Below are 13,452 nucleotides of genomic sequence, written 5' to 3'. Positions count from 1 at the left end.
TAAGTGGTCCACATTAACGTCAATAACGGGACAAACTGACATCCATCGCACACCTCCCGCAGTGATGTACTGAGAAGGACACAGCATCACCATCCATTCAGCAACGCATAAAATTAATCGTGAGGAAACATCAGACATACCCAACTGAGGGACATGCTACAGAATAACGTGTCTGCGCTCTTCCAAAAATGTTTGTGTCATGAGAGACAAAGAAAAGCTAAGGAACTGTGGCAGATTAAAGGAGACTAAAAAGACACGATGATTAAATGCAATACGTGGTCCTGGATAGGATCTTGGGGGTGGGGATGGGGGGAATTACTATAGAGGGCAATATTGAGACAGCAAAATTTGTATGTTAGATCATAGCATTGTATCCACGTTAGACTTGTTGATTTTTTTGTTTGTGTTGGGTCTCCGTTGCTGCGCGCAGGCTTTCTCTAGTTGTGGCGAGTGGGGGCTACTCTTCCTTGTGGTGTGCAAGCTTCTCATTGCGGTGGCTTCTCTTGTTGTGGAGCACGGGCTCTAGGCGCACAGGCTTCAGTAGTTGCAGCACGTGGGCTCAGTAGTTGTGGCACATGGGCTTAGTTGCTCCACGGCATGTGGGATCTTCCCGGACCAGGGCTTGAACCCGTGTACCCTGAATCGTCAGGCGTATTCTTGATCACTGCACCACCGGGGAAGTCCCTGTTTTTTTTGTTTTTATATTGTACTGGGTTATGTAAGAGACTGCCCTTGTTCTTGGGAAATATATGCTGAAATAATTCGGGGCATGATGTCTGCAACCTACTCTCAAATGGCTCCAAAAAATGTGTATATACATATATATACACACATACATATATGGCAAAAGACTGCAAATGTGGCAAAATGTTAACAATAAGTAAATCTGGGGACTTCCCTGGTGGTCCAGTGGTAAAGAATCCTCCTTCCAATGCAGGGGACGCGGGTTCGATCCCTGGTCGGGGATCTAAGGTCACACATGCCATGGGGCAACTAAGCCCGTGTGCCACAACTACGGAGCCTGCGCACCTCAACTAGAGAGACCACGTGCCGCAAACTAGAGTCCACGCGCTCTGGAGCCCGCGCGCCACAAGTAGGGAGAGAAAACCCACACGCCACAACTAGAGAGAAGCCCCTGCGCCACAAGGGAGAGCCCACACGCTGCAACAAAAGATCCCACATTCCGCAATGAAGATCCCGCATACCGCAACTAAGACCCAACGCAGCCAAAAAGTAAAAAATAAATAAATAAAATAAGTAAGTCTGGGCGAAGGGTCTCTGGAAGTTCTTTGAACATTTTTGCCACTTTTCTCTAGGTTCAAATTTTTTAAAGTAACAGAACACAAATAGCTTTTCTTTTTTTCTTTTCACAAAGAACTTTTTAACCATTATGTAAATAACATGTGTTCATTATAAACACTTCAAGCAACACAGAACAGGCTAAAGAGAAAGGTAAACATTACCCAAGAAACTCTAGCTCCCAGACATAATCACCCTCAATATATGCAGCTTTCTTTTCCAAAGTTACCTCTCACAACTCAGCCCACACACATGCTTTTGCTTTACCTGCAATTCAGGGTTAAATATATTATGTCCCAGATCCTTCCACATACAACTAATTTAATCTTTACAAAGGAAGTGGGCCTCATTGCCACCCTTCCCAGCAGAGGTGAGAAAACTGAAGCTCCAGACCCTGGTTCACACAACTACTGAGATGTGGATCCTCTTTCCACCCTCCCTCTCCTTCTCTGCCTGCAAGGCCCGCATCAAATGCCACCTCCTCCAGGAGGATTTCCTGCACGACTCCAGCCAGAATGAGTCACCTTCCTCTGGGGCCCATAGCAAGCTGCAAGCCCCCAGAGCAGTCGGTCTGAGAGCTTTCTCACAGAGTTAACAGACCTCTTGGCAGCTTCCTGGAGAGCCTCTGGGCAGGTACTGTTTCTATGTGAGCAGCATCCTCTTGGGGCCTGGCCTATCATAGATGCTTCAGGTTTCCTCATTTGAACTGGATTCCAGTCAGGGTCACGGGATGTTTCCTTAAAATGAATCATCATCTGAGAAGACTGAAAAGCTTCCACTTAGGCCTGATGCTATTCCTGTGCTGATTCCAGCTAGGACTGATCAAATCAGTCTGAATTTTCCTCAGGGTGCTCCTCAGCCCCTCCCTTTTCCAGTTTTACTCTCTGAGACGTTTCTCTGATGGAGACCTCCCAAAGGGAAGAGAGAGGTGGGCAGCAGAACATCTTAGGCGAACGTCCCTTCCTCCTCCTCCGGGTGATGGATCATAAGGTTTTCACAACTGCAAGGGAATTCTTAGCAGAAACTCAATGGCTTTCAAAGCCCCGGGAAGTAACAGGCGGTAACAGGGGTCCAGTGGGGCTTGTGGAGAACCGGCGTGTAGGTGTTCTGCCTGCAGGTGTTCACATTCAAAGCTAAAAATCACAAACCCAGGCCCTTAGCAAAGAGATTCTGTTTGTTACTCCTGAATCTAGATTCTCTCTCAAACCCCTTTAAAATGGGGAGACTAGGGTTTAAAAAAGGAGAAGGGGGTTTGCACAGCGAGTCTGAAGAGTCCAGAACCATCAGTGTTTCCAATCAACACGTTTGTCGTCATCTTTCTCTCTCTCCCTCCCTTTCTCCAACTCTCTCTCAAGTTACCACCTGAGAGCTAGTCTGTTTGCCTGGCCTCAAGAAATGAAATCAAAGCTTTTGACAGACAGATAGAACCATCTTAGGCCATCCCTCTCCTCTTTTCAACAGATGGAAAACTGAAGCCCAGAGAGGTCAAGTAACCTGTCCGAATTACACAGTAATTTAGACAAGAGATAGTAGAACCAGATCTCTGGGGTTCTTTTCAATACACATGCAAAACAAGTCAGTTTGTGAGTGTGATGTGAGAATAAGGGGAGAGTGGATATTCCAGACCTCTTTCTCTCTCTATTGTGCAGTGGTTTTTATTGTTTTCTTTCTTCCTTCCTTCCTTCCTTCCTTTCTTCTTTCTTTCTTTTAATGTTTTGAAGAGAAAAGCAGACTGCCTCTGATTAGTTTGGTTTACTTTAACTGAGTGTTTTAAATTCCATTCTTGTGCCTGAAAACAAACTTAATTGCCAATTGTAAATGGAATAAACGATATTTATTCTGGTTTCCTGTAGAGCTACCAAGGCTGCAGACTTGCCATTTAGTCAGATCAAAAACAAATGCCCGAACTATGTCAGACACGTGAGGAATGTAGAGAGAAAGTCCCAAGATCGAACTTGATGCTGGCCTTGGGCCTCGGGGGAGAGGCAGGTGGGCCTGGCCTACCCATATTGCTGGAGAGCCTGCCCCCTCCCCTGGTGGGAGGGGGTTGCTACATCATCTGTTAAAGATAACTCAAACCACATTCCCCCCTGGGTTCAAGCCCAGGCCTCCCTTAACTATTTTTTTTAACCTCGATAAACAACCATACTTAAAAGAATTCATTCACTCCACAGTTATCTACTATGTACAAGGCACTGTTCCAGAATCCAGTGTTGAATAAGATGGAAAAGGATGGTGTCTGGGGAGGAGCTTAAATTTGGGTCTAACGTGTATGAAGGGTTTCCTGGTACCAAATCCTTTTGGTAGATTATATTTCCTTTTAATAATTCTTTTGTTCCAAAATGGAAATTATTTCAGTTTTTAAATGAAAACTGACAGCAATTTTAAAAATTAGTACAAATGCAAAAGAGCATAAAGAAGAAAGTTAAAAATTACCTGTTTCATTTTTAACAAAAATGTTATGTAGATTGATGAGTGGATGGATGGATGGAAGGATAAATATATGATAAAGCAAATACAGCAAAATCTTAACAACTGTAGCATAATATAGGGCTATACAGTTCTTTCAATTTTCTATATGCTTGAGGGACTTCCTGTGGTGCTCCAAGGACAATGGTGCTTCAGGGACATAGGATGACCCTGCCTGAAAAAGTGTCAGCGTTACACCCCCTATCGGACTCTTAATCGCCATCCCCACCACCATGTTGCGATGGTTACGAAATTCCTGAGCCCACCTGGGCAACGGGACCTGTCCCAAATAAGGAAAGGCATCTGCCCCGTCCCACTCTTACCCTATAGAAGGAAGGTATAGGTGCCTTGACCAATCAGTAAATGAAATTTTCACCTCGGACCATTCCTTTGTTTTCTGGCTATAAAAACTGATCAATAGCACGTGTTCGGGCTCCACTCTCCCAGACTACTAGGAAGTCGTCGGCCCGCTGTTCTGGCAGTGACCCTTCCCACTAATAAATTCTATCTTCTTTACATTCTGCCTTGTGTCTGGAAATTCTTTTCCAACCCACGTTCGGACAACGACATTTGGTGGCCCGTACAGGGACCTCCAGGGGGATCTCTTTCCCCACCTCCTCTCCTCATTCCTTGGGACCCTCTGAGAACAGGCAAGCTGCCGTGAAAGCAACAGAGGAACTCTGGCCAGGGCCACATCCTGGTGTGTTCCGAAGGCTCCACGGCTCACTTTGCCCCAGTAACTGCCGCCCAGACGGGTGAGGATCCCTCTGTCTTCCTTCCGACTGAGGACTAGGCCGATTGGTATCGTGCGGGCACGGGTCAGGCATTTAAAAGCCGTTAGGGTGCCTGCCGCTTGAAGACTCCTGTGAAAGGATAAGGGGGTCACGGAACAGACCAGGCTATTAGAGCGACCGCCCCCATCAAGACGACTTCCGTGCAATGCGAGGCACACCATGGACGAAGCAAAGCACAAAGCCCACAGTCCCTTGGCCACCGCCTCCTCGGTAGGGTTAGAAGGCGGAATCCTCAGTCCTCTTTTCTGTCTCTTCTGCTTCTTTCTCCTCAGCTCGGACTGACTCCAAAGGACCTCACTGCCTCTAGACTGTCCTGGGAGAGCTCCTTCCCATCCTTGAGAATATTCTATCAGTGAGTCAATTCCCAGCTGGTTTCCAGGAATTCCCCTCTCTGGTCATTGGTGCCTTAGTTGCACTGAGGCTAAGAATGGGTTCAGGGATGTCTATTCCCTTAGACTCACCTCTTGGTTGTATTCTCAGGAATTGGAAGGAATTTGACCCAGACAATCTCAAGAAGAGGCTCATTTCCTTTTGTAACACGGCTTGGCCCCGGTACAAACTGAGGGACCAAGAACAATGGCCTCTTAATGGGACCCTAAATTACAACACAGTCCTCCAACTTGATGTCTACTGTTGGAAACTAGGAGAGGATTCCGAGGTTCCGTACGTGCTGGCCTTCACGGCCCTCTGTCAGAATCCGAGCCTGAGGGACTCCTGTCGCACGTGTCTCTCCATTGCCGCTTTAATGCCTCATCCTCCCGCCCTCCTCCTTCAGCTTCACTACCTCGTCCCTCCCCATCTCCCCCTCCACCAGGTATCCTGGATGAGCCTTCTTGTCCCTGGTCTCACCCGCCTCCTCCTCAACCTTCTCCCCAACCCCTACCTCTGTACCCAGAAGCAGACCTTCCCTCCGCTCCCCACACTCGGTCACGAGCAGCCCAAAGCCCAGCATCGAGTCCCAATATGCTTCCTCTACGAGAGGTCGCTAACGGAGACCTAGGTACTATCAGGGTTCATGTCCCCTTCCGCATGTCTGATCTCTCTCACATCCAAGGGAAACTGGGCTCCTTCAGCCAGGATCCCTCCACCTTCATCAGGGAATTCCAGGCCCTAACTACAGCCTTTGACTTAACCTGGCCAGATATTCATGTGGTCCTAACTACCTGCTGCATCATGAAGAAAAGGCCAGGATCGAGGCCGTGGCTCAGGCCTGGGCAGATAAGGCACACGCCCGAAATCCTAATGAGAACCGAGCGGGGGTAGAGGCAGTCCCAAGGGCAGACCCAGGATGGAGACACCAGGCAAATGAAAATGGGCCAGCAGGAGGGCTCACTAGGAGAAATTACTGTCTACTAGAAGGTATGAAAAAGGCAATCATCAAGCCTGTCAATTATAATAAACTCAGAGAAGTTACACAGGAACGCCCTGAGAATCCGGCCCTTTTTCAGGCCCGATGAGCAGAGGCTATGAGGAAATACACCAACCAAGACCCTGAGATCCATAAGGGTCAGGCTATACTTGCCGTTCACTTTATAAGCCAGGCATCCCCAAGCATAAGACAGAAATTACAGAAACTAGAGCAAGGGCCACAGACCCCATTTCCTGTTCTACTTGACGAGGCCTTTAAGGTCTTTAACAATAGGGAGGAGGCTTCTAGGAACAGCCAAGAACTAAGAGAGGAAGAAAAGTTAAAACGACATGCTCAGTATATGGCTCTTGCCATTGCTCGGTCCCTCCCAAAACAGACCCACGGGAGCCCCTCTCCCGTCTCAGAAACCACCGCTGAGCTGCTACCAGTGGGGTCAGCAGGGGCACAGTGTCAGGAACGGCCGCACCCCACCACCCGATCCCCCATGCCCTTACTGTCACCAAAAGGGCCATTGGAAGACGAGTTGTCCCCGCCGCCCTCAAGTGGAGAGGCCAACGCCACAACCACCCAACACTCGGGGCATTTCGGGTCCCAGCCCCCTGGGCCAAAGTCAAGGCCAATTGCCCCTGTCGGTGGTAATTGACTATCAGGAGCAAGAACCGGATTGTGCTCTAGATCTGGGGCTCCTGGATGCGGATGACTGAAGGTGCGCACGGCTCAATCTATAGGCGCCTATGTTCCCCATAAGACCAGAGGAGCCCCGGGTAACCCTGGATGCGGCAGGGGCTACTATAACCTTTCTAACTGACACAGGGGCTACTTGGCCCTGACCTCCTTCTCTGGTCCCACTTGCTGTTCCTCAATCCTCTTAATGGGAGTAGACGGAAAGCCCTCATATGGCCATTTTACACCTCCCTTATCCTGTTCCCTTGAGAATACTCTATTCACCCATTCTTTCCTAGTTCTCCTGGCCTGTCCAATACCCCTGTTAGGCCGGGACCTTTTAACAAAACTTAAAGCTACTTTATCATTTACGCCGGTAAATATGGCTTTAATAGCCACTGCGAAGCCTACTCTAGCTAAAATCCCACCCCATATCCTCCACCAAGTTCCCCTGGAGGTACCTCCATTGCCCGACAGCTCTCTCTTGAACTCACACAACAGATTGCCTGCCTAGCAGCTCAAATTAACACTCTACAAGAACAAAAAAATTCTCTAGCAGGAGTGGTTTTACAAAATAGAAGAGTTCTGGACCTCCTAACAGCTAATCAAGGAGGGACCTGTGCAATGTTAAAGGAGGACTGCTGTTTCTTGTCAACCAATCGGGCAAGGTCCAGACCAATCTTCAAGCCATTATTGAAAGAGCTAATGGATTCTACAGGGAAGGAGTCTCAGGGGGACTCGACTGGTGGGACTTCAAGACTAATATCTGGTCCTGGTTCTCTTGGCTAACCCCTTTCCTAGGTCCTATAGTAGCCTTTCTACTTCTACTAATCTTCAGGCCATGTATTTTTAACCTCCTTGTTAAGTTTGTCTCTTCCAGAATACAACAAATAAACCTCCAAATGGTGATGCAACAAGAATACCGGCCAGACAACACTTGTACACCTCTTGAACAAGCTGCCATCACTTTCCATGGGGCCCGCACTCCTCCCTAGATACACCCTGACAGAGAGCAGGCAACGGGAACCCAGGGCCCCACGATGCCCCCGCTCAGCAGGAAGCAGCCAGAGAGAGTTTGTCGCCCCTTCTCCTCACAAAGGGGTTCCCAAATGCCTGAGAGGGAATTAGGCAGTTAGGTAGACATGAACAGGGTATCCATTAGGGCCAAGGAATTGGCCCTATAAATAAAGAGAGGGGGGAATGTGGTGCTCCAAGAACAATGGTGCTTCAAGGACAAAGGACGACCCTGCCTGAAAAAGTGTCAGCATTACACTCCCTACCGGATTCTTAATCAATCGCCCTCCCCACCACCATGTTACGATGGTTATGAAATTCCCGAGCCCACCTGGGCAACGGGACCTGTCCCAAATAAGGAAAGGCATCTGCCCTGTCCCACTCTTACCCTATAGAAGGAAGGTGTATGTGCCTCGACCAATCAGTAAACAAAATTACACCTCGGACCATTCCTTTGTTTTCTGGCTATAAAAACTGATCAATAGCACATGTTCGGGCTCCACTCTCCCAGACTACTAGGAAGTCGGCCCGCTGCTCTGACAGAGACCCTTCCCGCTAACAAATTCTATCTTCTTTACATTCTGCCTTGTGTCTGGAAATTCTTTTCCAACCCGCGTTCGGACCACCACACTTCCCTGGTGGTCCAGTGGTAAAGAATCCGCCTTCCAATTCAGGGGACGCATGTTCAATCCCTGGTCAGGGAACTAAGATCCCACGTGCCGAGGGGCAACTAAGCCCGCGCACCTCAACGAGAGAGCCTGCGTGCCACAAACTACAGAGCCCACATGCCTGGAGCCCGCGTGCCACAACTAGAGGAGAGAGAACCCACGCGCCACAACTAGAGAGAAGCCCACGCACCGCAGTGAAGATCCACTGCAGCCAAAAATAAATAAATAAAAATAAATAAATAAATAAATAAATAAATGTGCTTTCCTCTAAAAAAAAATCTTCTGTATGCTTGAACATTTTCAAGCATACTGGGGACAAATGTGACTATGTTTTATCACCTGCATTTCATCCACTGTATTATAACCTATCTCAGCTTCTAGGCTTATGGGTCCACCCCTCTCTTTTTTTTAAAATCACCTTCACCTTTGAGAATCTGAATTCTATGGACTGTTTCCCAGAAGAATGCATTATTTATTTATTATTTATTTAATCACACATTTATCAATGCTTTGCATGCAGGAACTCACTTAATCCTCTTAGTAACCCTATGGGGAAAGTACTCATTATCCCCAACCTGAGCCTAAAGTGGTGCATTTTATCTTCAAGGTCTTTCCCTAAACCCCAAGACGCCTTGCTGGAGGGCTGGGACCTGGGACTGTGCTGGAGCTGCGGGGAAAGGGGTTTATTTGCAGTCCCAGGACCTAGCGTGGGGCCTGGCAATGAATGTTTTTGAGTGAGTGAATGAACACTGTACATGGTTGCAGTTAAGACTGCCATGCACTCAGGCTCTTCCCAGGTGATAAGAAGGCGTCTCTGGGGTCCAAGACATGGCAGGCCTAAGCTTGGAGCAGGAGGTGCTCGCTGGAGAAGGGATAACTGAATGATGTACCTGTCAGTTCCTCAAAGGTCAGAGCATGAGTGTCCACCTCCCATTCTCCAGCGACCCGCTCCTGTGACAGCCTCTTGGGGGTAACCAGTGACGCATCCAGATTTAAGATATCCACATCACAATGCTGTGGTCTTACAGCTGGATGGGCCTGGGACTGAATTCTTTCTCTACCTCTTTCTTAGTCAGTTAACTGCTTTGTGTCTGTTTCTTCACCCTGAAACAGGTAAAAACAATCCCTACCTTACAGGGTTTTGGAGAGGGTAAGAGAATCAACATGTGCAAAGTGCTTGACTCATAAGTAAATAAAAAGTGGTGGCTGTTACTGCTATTTCAGCTTTAATGTGGGGACACAGGGCAACCTGTTGGTGCCACCTTTGGGGCCTTTCTCTCCAAAGTACCACCACCTCTGGTTGGGGTCTTGTAAGGGCCCATTTACCATCTCAGGCAGCTCAGATAGTTTAACTAGTTGATACCAAATTCAAGAGATGAAGGCAGCAGAGGGGAGGGCTGGTGTCCAGCTGAATTCACCTTAAATGATGGACAGTCCTCATTTCTTTTTTTTTTTTTTTTTAGTTTCAGCATGTGGGATCTGGTTCCCTGACCAGGGATTGAACCCAGGCCCCCTGCACTGGGAGCGTGAAGCCTTAGCCACTGGACCACCAGGGAAGTCCCGCCAGTCCTTTTTTAAGGATATGTGTTATTCCACTGGCAGCCTGGGATGGTGGAATCACCACACCATTTACCGGCTAGTTCATTTGAGGCAAGATGCAGTAGTCCAACTGGCCTCAACAGCTTCACCCATAATGGGAGTGATAATAACAATGGAACCTAATCTGATAAATTGTCATGAGTGTTTCACTATAAATTGTACAGGAGGTATGGAAACAAACATTTATTTATCCCCGTGGGCTAGGCACTATACTATATGCTTTACAGCTATTATTTAATTGTAGCCCTTGAAACAAAATTTATGTTGATTAGGTTTTCTTATCCTTATTTTACCAATGAGGAGACTAATGCTACAAGATTGCCTGGGGTCACACAGCTAGCAAGTGGCAGAGCTGGGACTCCAACAGACCTTGGTCTTTCTCATGCTGCCTCAGTGACAGCCCCACCGTACCACCCAGGCTCCCTAAATTGCCAGGCTCATCCTGTGTATGCCTTTAGCCCACGATCTTGGGACTATTACAGGTGACCTAGCCGTGCTTGTCAGAAATACTAAATCAGAATCTCTGGGAGTTCCCTGGTGGCTTAGTGGCTAGGATTCTGGGCTTTCACTGCCATGGCCTGGGTTCAATCCCTGGTTGGGGAACTGAGATCCTGCAAACCGCAGGGTGGCAAAAAAAAAAAAATCTCTGAGGTGGTGGGAGGGGTTAAAGATTTTCATTTTAAACAAGGCCCTCCTCGCAGTGAGTCAGAGGGCCACTGGACTCTGCTTTCCGTTTCTGGACATAAATGTCCACCATCTTTATGCCAGAGGCTGCCTTTTTGTTTATTAATCTTAGAGTAGTGAGGGGAGAGATGGCACCCACAGAAGGAAGAGTTTGAGAAATTCCAGCGGTGCAGGTGCTTTTTATCCCTCTTTCAAGGCTCCCTTATGGTAGATAGTGAAAAGTGTGAGAGGCCATGTAAAGCATACAAGCTCTGGAGTCAGAACTGCCACCTTGGACAAGTCGCTTAATCTCCGAACCTCAGTTTTCCATTTGTAAACAGGCATGCTAAAACCAATCTCCCAGGATTATTGTGAGAATTAAATAGGCAAACTGTGCCAGTTTCTGGTCCCTCCTAGCATTAACCACAGCGTGTTTAAAATTTATCTCAGCGATGCATCTCCAGTCCCTAAGATTTTCTGGCACAAATGTGGAAACGATAACATTTGTAAAGATAAAATCTTTACAAATCTCACAGCTAATCCTCAATAAATAAATTAATATATATATACATACACATATATATATACCTATATACACATATACATACATATGTGTGTGTGTGCGTGTAAAATGAAGAGGGTAGAGAACTCTCAGGAATCCACGGGGCAGGTGGTGGTAGGGTGGGATGACACCGTATTTGGAATCCGAAGCTCTGGATTCAAATACAACCTGAACCTGGCCAGCTCTGTGTCAGTACCAGGGATGCTAACAGCCGGTTTCTCCTTTGTTGATCTCCCCTTACCTTCTGGGTCTTCTAAGCAGCCTCAAATCCCTTCGGGAAAGATCCCATACATACAACAACAGTCGAGGGAGGTCCTGATTCCTCTCTGAGCCTTTGGTCCTCATCCTTGAAAAGGGCACAAGGCATCTAGGGTTTTGGGGAGCCTTCACTGAAAGCATCTGGAAACCCCGGGGGCTCTTTACACACATGAGGAAGGGCGGAGGCGCTGAGTTAGAACAGCATCAGTCCAGAAATGCAGAATTGCCAAAAGAAAAGCCCCAAGAGGGAAGGACACTTTCAAAGAAGATAAAGGTGAATTCCAGGCATGAGCTTTCCAAGGGGAAGGGGGACTTCCCCGCCCCCTCCGCCCCCAGGTGCTCAGCCCGCGCCGCCCACCCCCGGCGCCCGGCGAGGGGAGCCGCGCTCTAGGACCCGAGGAGGAAGAACTGCAGGGAGACCGTGCCTCCAGCGGGTGCTGCCGCGAGCGGCCGGCCGAGGGGGCTGGAAATGAAAGTAAAGCTCTCCGGAGCCACATGGACGGAGCTGCCGGGGCGGCGGCGCCGGGAGCAGGATGCTGCCGCCCGTAATTAAATAGCATTTACTCTTATTATTACTAATAATAATAACGTAATCATACCTCTAGTCATAGCATACCATTTATCGGGCTCGGCGCAGGCCCGCGGGGAGCGCAGCCCGGCCGAGGTGAGTGAGCGCTGCGCGCGGCCCGAGCCCCGCGGGGCAGAGGCCGGGGCCCGACCGCGAACCGGCGGCCGGCGCTGGAGGGCCCGGGGCGCCCGGGGGCCGCGCCGGGCTGGGAGGAGGTGCTGAAAGCCCTGGCCAGGCCGGAGCTGTGCGGGGACACCCGGAGAGTGCATTTTGCAAAAATAAATAGTCCCCCAACCCCCCTTTCCTTCTTTTTGGGGCTCCCCCTCCCGGCCCCCGTGCCCTGCCCCAAAGTTTCAAAGTTATTGTGCGGTCGGGAGCACCTGCCGCTGGGAGATTTGGCTGTCTCTGCAACCCCCCGAGGGGTGTCTTGGAATTTCTTGCGTGGGGGGTTTCTCCTGGGCGTCCGGAGCTTTGGGGTGCGCGGATGCTTTGCCGGTTCCCGCGATGGGGTTCGAGGCGATTGGCGGGGGCGTCGCTGGCAGCGCGCCCCTTCCTTTTGTGTGCGCCTTGGCCCCGCAGCGCGGGCCGAGGACCGCGGCCGCCGACGGGCCGCCCCTGCCGGCTGCGGCGGCCACGCGAGCCCGGGGATCCGGGGCCTGCGGCCCGGCCCGGGGGAGAGGGCGGCAGGAAAGGGGGGCGCGGTCTGGGGGGGGCATTTCCGGTCGCGGGATCAGTCCCTGGGCTCAGGCCTGCGGGGGATCCGTCGTCCTACCAGGGGCGCACAGGGGCTGCGGGAGACAGCTGCAGCGCCTGGGGGGCGCCCCCGGGAGATGAGTGCACGGGAGCCACCCACCCCGGCCTCGGACCCCCCTCCTGCCCTCGGCGGGCCTCAGGGACTCCTCCCGGCCTGCTCCTTCCTTTCCCCGATTTCCTCTTAAAATCTGTCTGGTTTGGATATTTATAAGGTGCCCGGTTTGGGAGTCTTTCACAGAGAAAAAGCAGTATTCCCAGGGGAAAAAAAAATCAGGATTCACTCTGATAGACTCTGATGGGTGTGATGCCTACATGGCATTAATGGGTAAGAATAGGGGCTGGAGGAGAAATGGAGGGCCTGGAGAAGGGGCCTGGGCCCAGAGTGAGGGACTGGGGTGTCCACATCAGCTTTGTCAGGGATTTCATTTCTCTGGGATTGCTTACTGGGACTTTTGATTCCTGGGTACAAGACTTTGAACTCCAACTTCTTAGCATTTTCCTCAGTGCCTGCAATTCATCCAGTCCCATAAAAACAGCAGAATGCAGATCCTTGGATTTTCACACAAATGTGATAATTATAGTACATTTAGCAACTATTGGACACAAAATTCCAGCAGAATCTTTAATTCTACTATCAAGACTTCCCCCCCCTCCCCCCACATACCACCATACCCACCTTGGTCGTCTTTCCCCATTTTCACTTCCCATGGAAATTGGACTGCAAGCTAGAAGTGATGCCCGGCCAATTGCAGTTGGAATAGGTTTGTGGTGTG

The 13,452-nt window shown here is 49.6% G+C and overlaps 1 protein-coding gene across 1 annotated transcript in view; it reads left to right on the top strand.

Annotated features, from left to right (window-relative positions):
- Positions 1 to 11,756: 11,756 nt before the first annotated feature.
- Positions 11,757 to 13,452, top strand: part of ZC3H7B (zinc finger CCCH-type containing 7B) — a 53,742-nt gene continuing 52,046 nt past the window's right edge. Inside the window, exon 1 of the mRNA XM_061206404.1 lies at positions 11,757 to 12,022. The gene's annotated coding sequence lies outside the window, so the exon portion shown is untranslated. The remainder of the gene's footprint in view (positions 12,023 to 13,452) is intronic.

This window comes from Eubalaena glacialis, chromosome 11 (assembly GCF_028564815.1).
Source record: "Eubalaena glacialis isolate mEubGla1 chromosome 11, mEubGla1.1.hap2.+ XY, whole genome shotgun sequence".
Taxonomy (NCBI): Eukaryota; Metazoa; Chordata; class Mammalia; order Artiodactyla; family Balaenidae; genus Eubalaena; species Eubalaena glacialis.
This window is presented reverse-complemented; position numbering and strand designations above follow the sequence as displayed.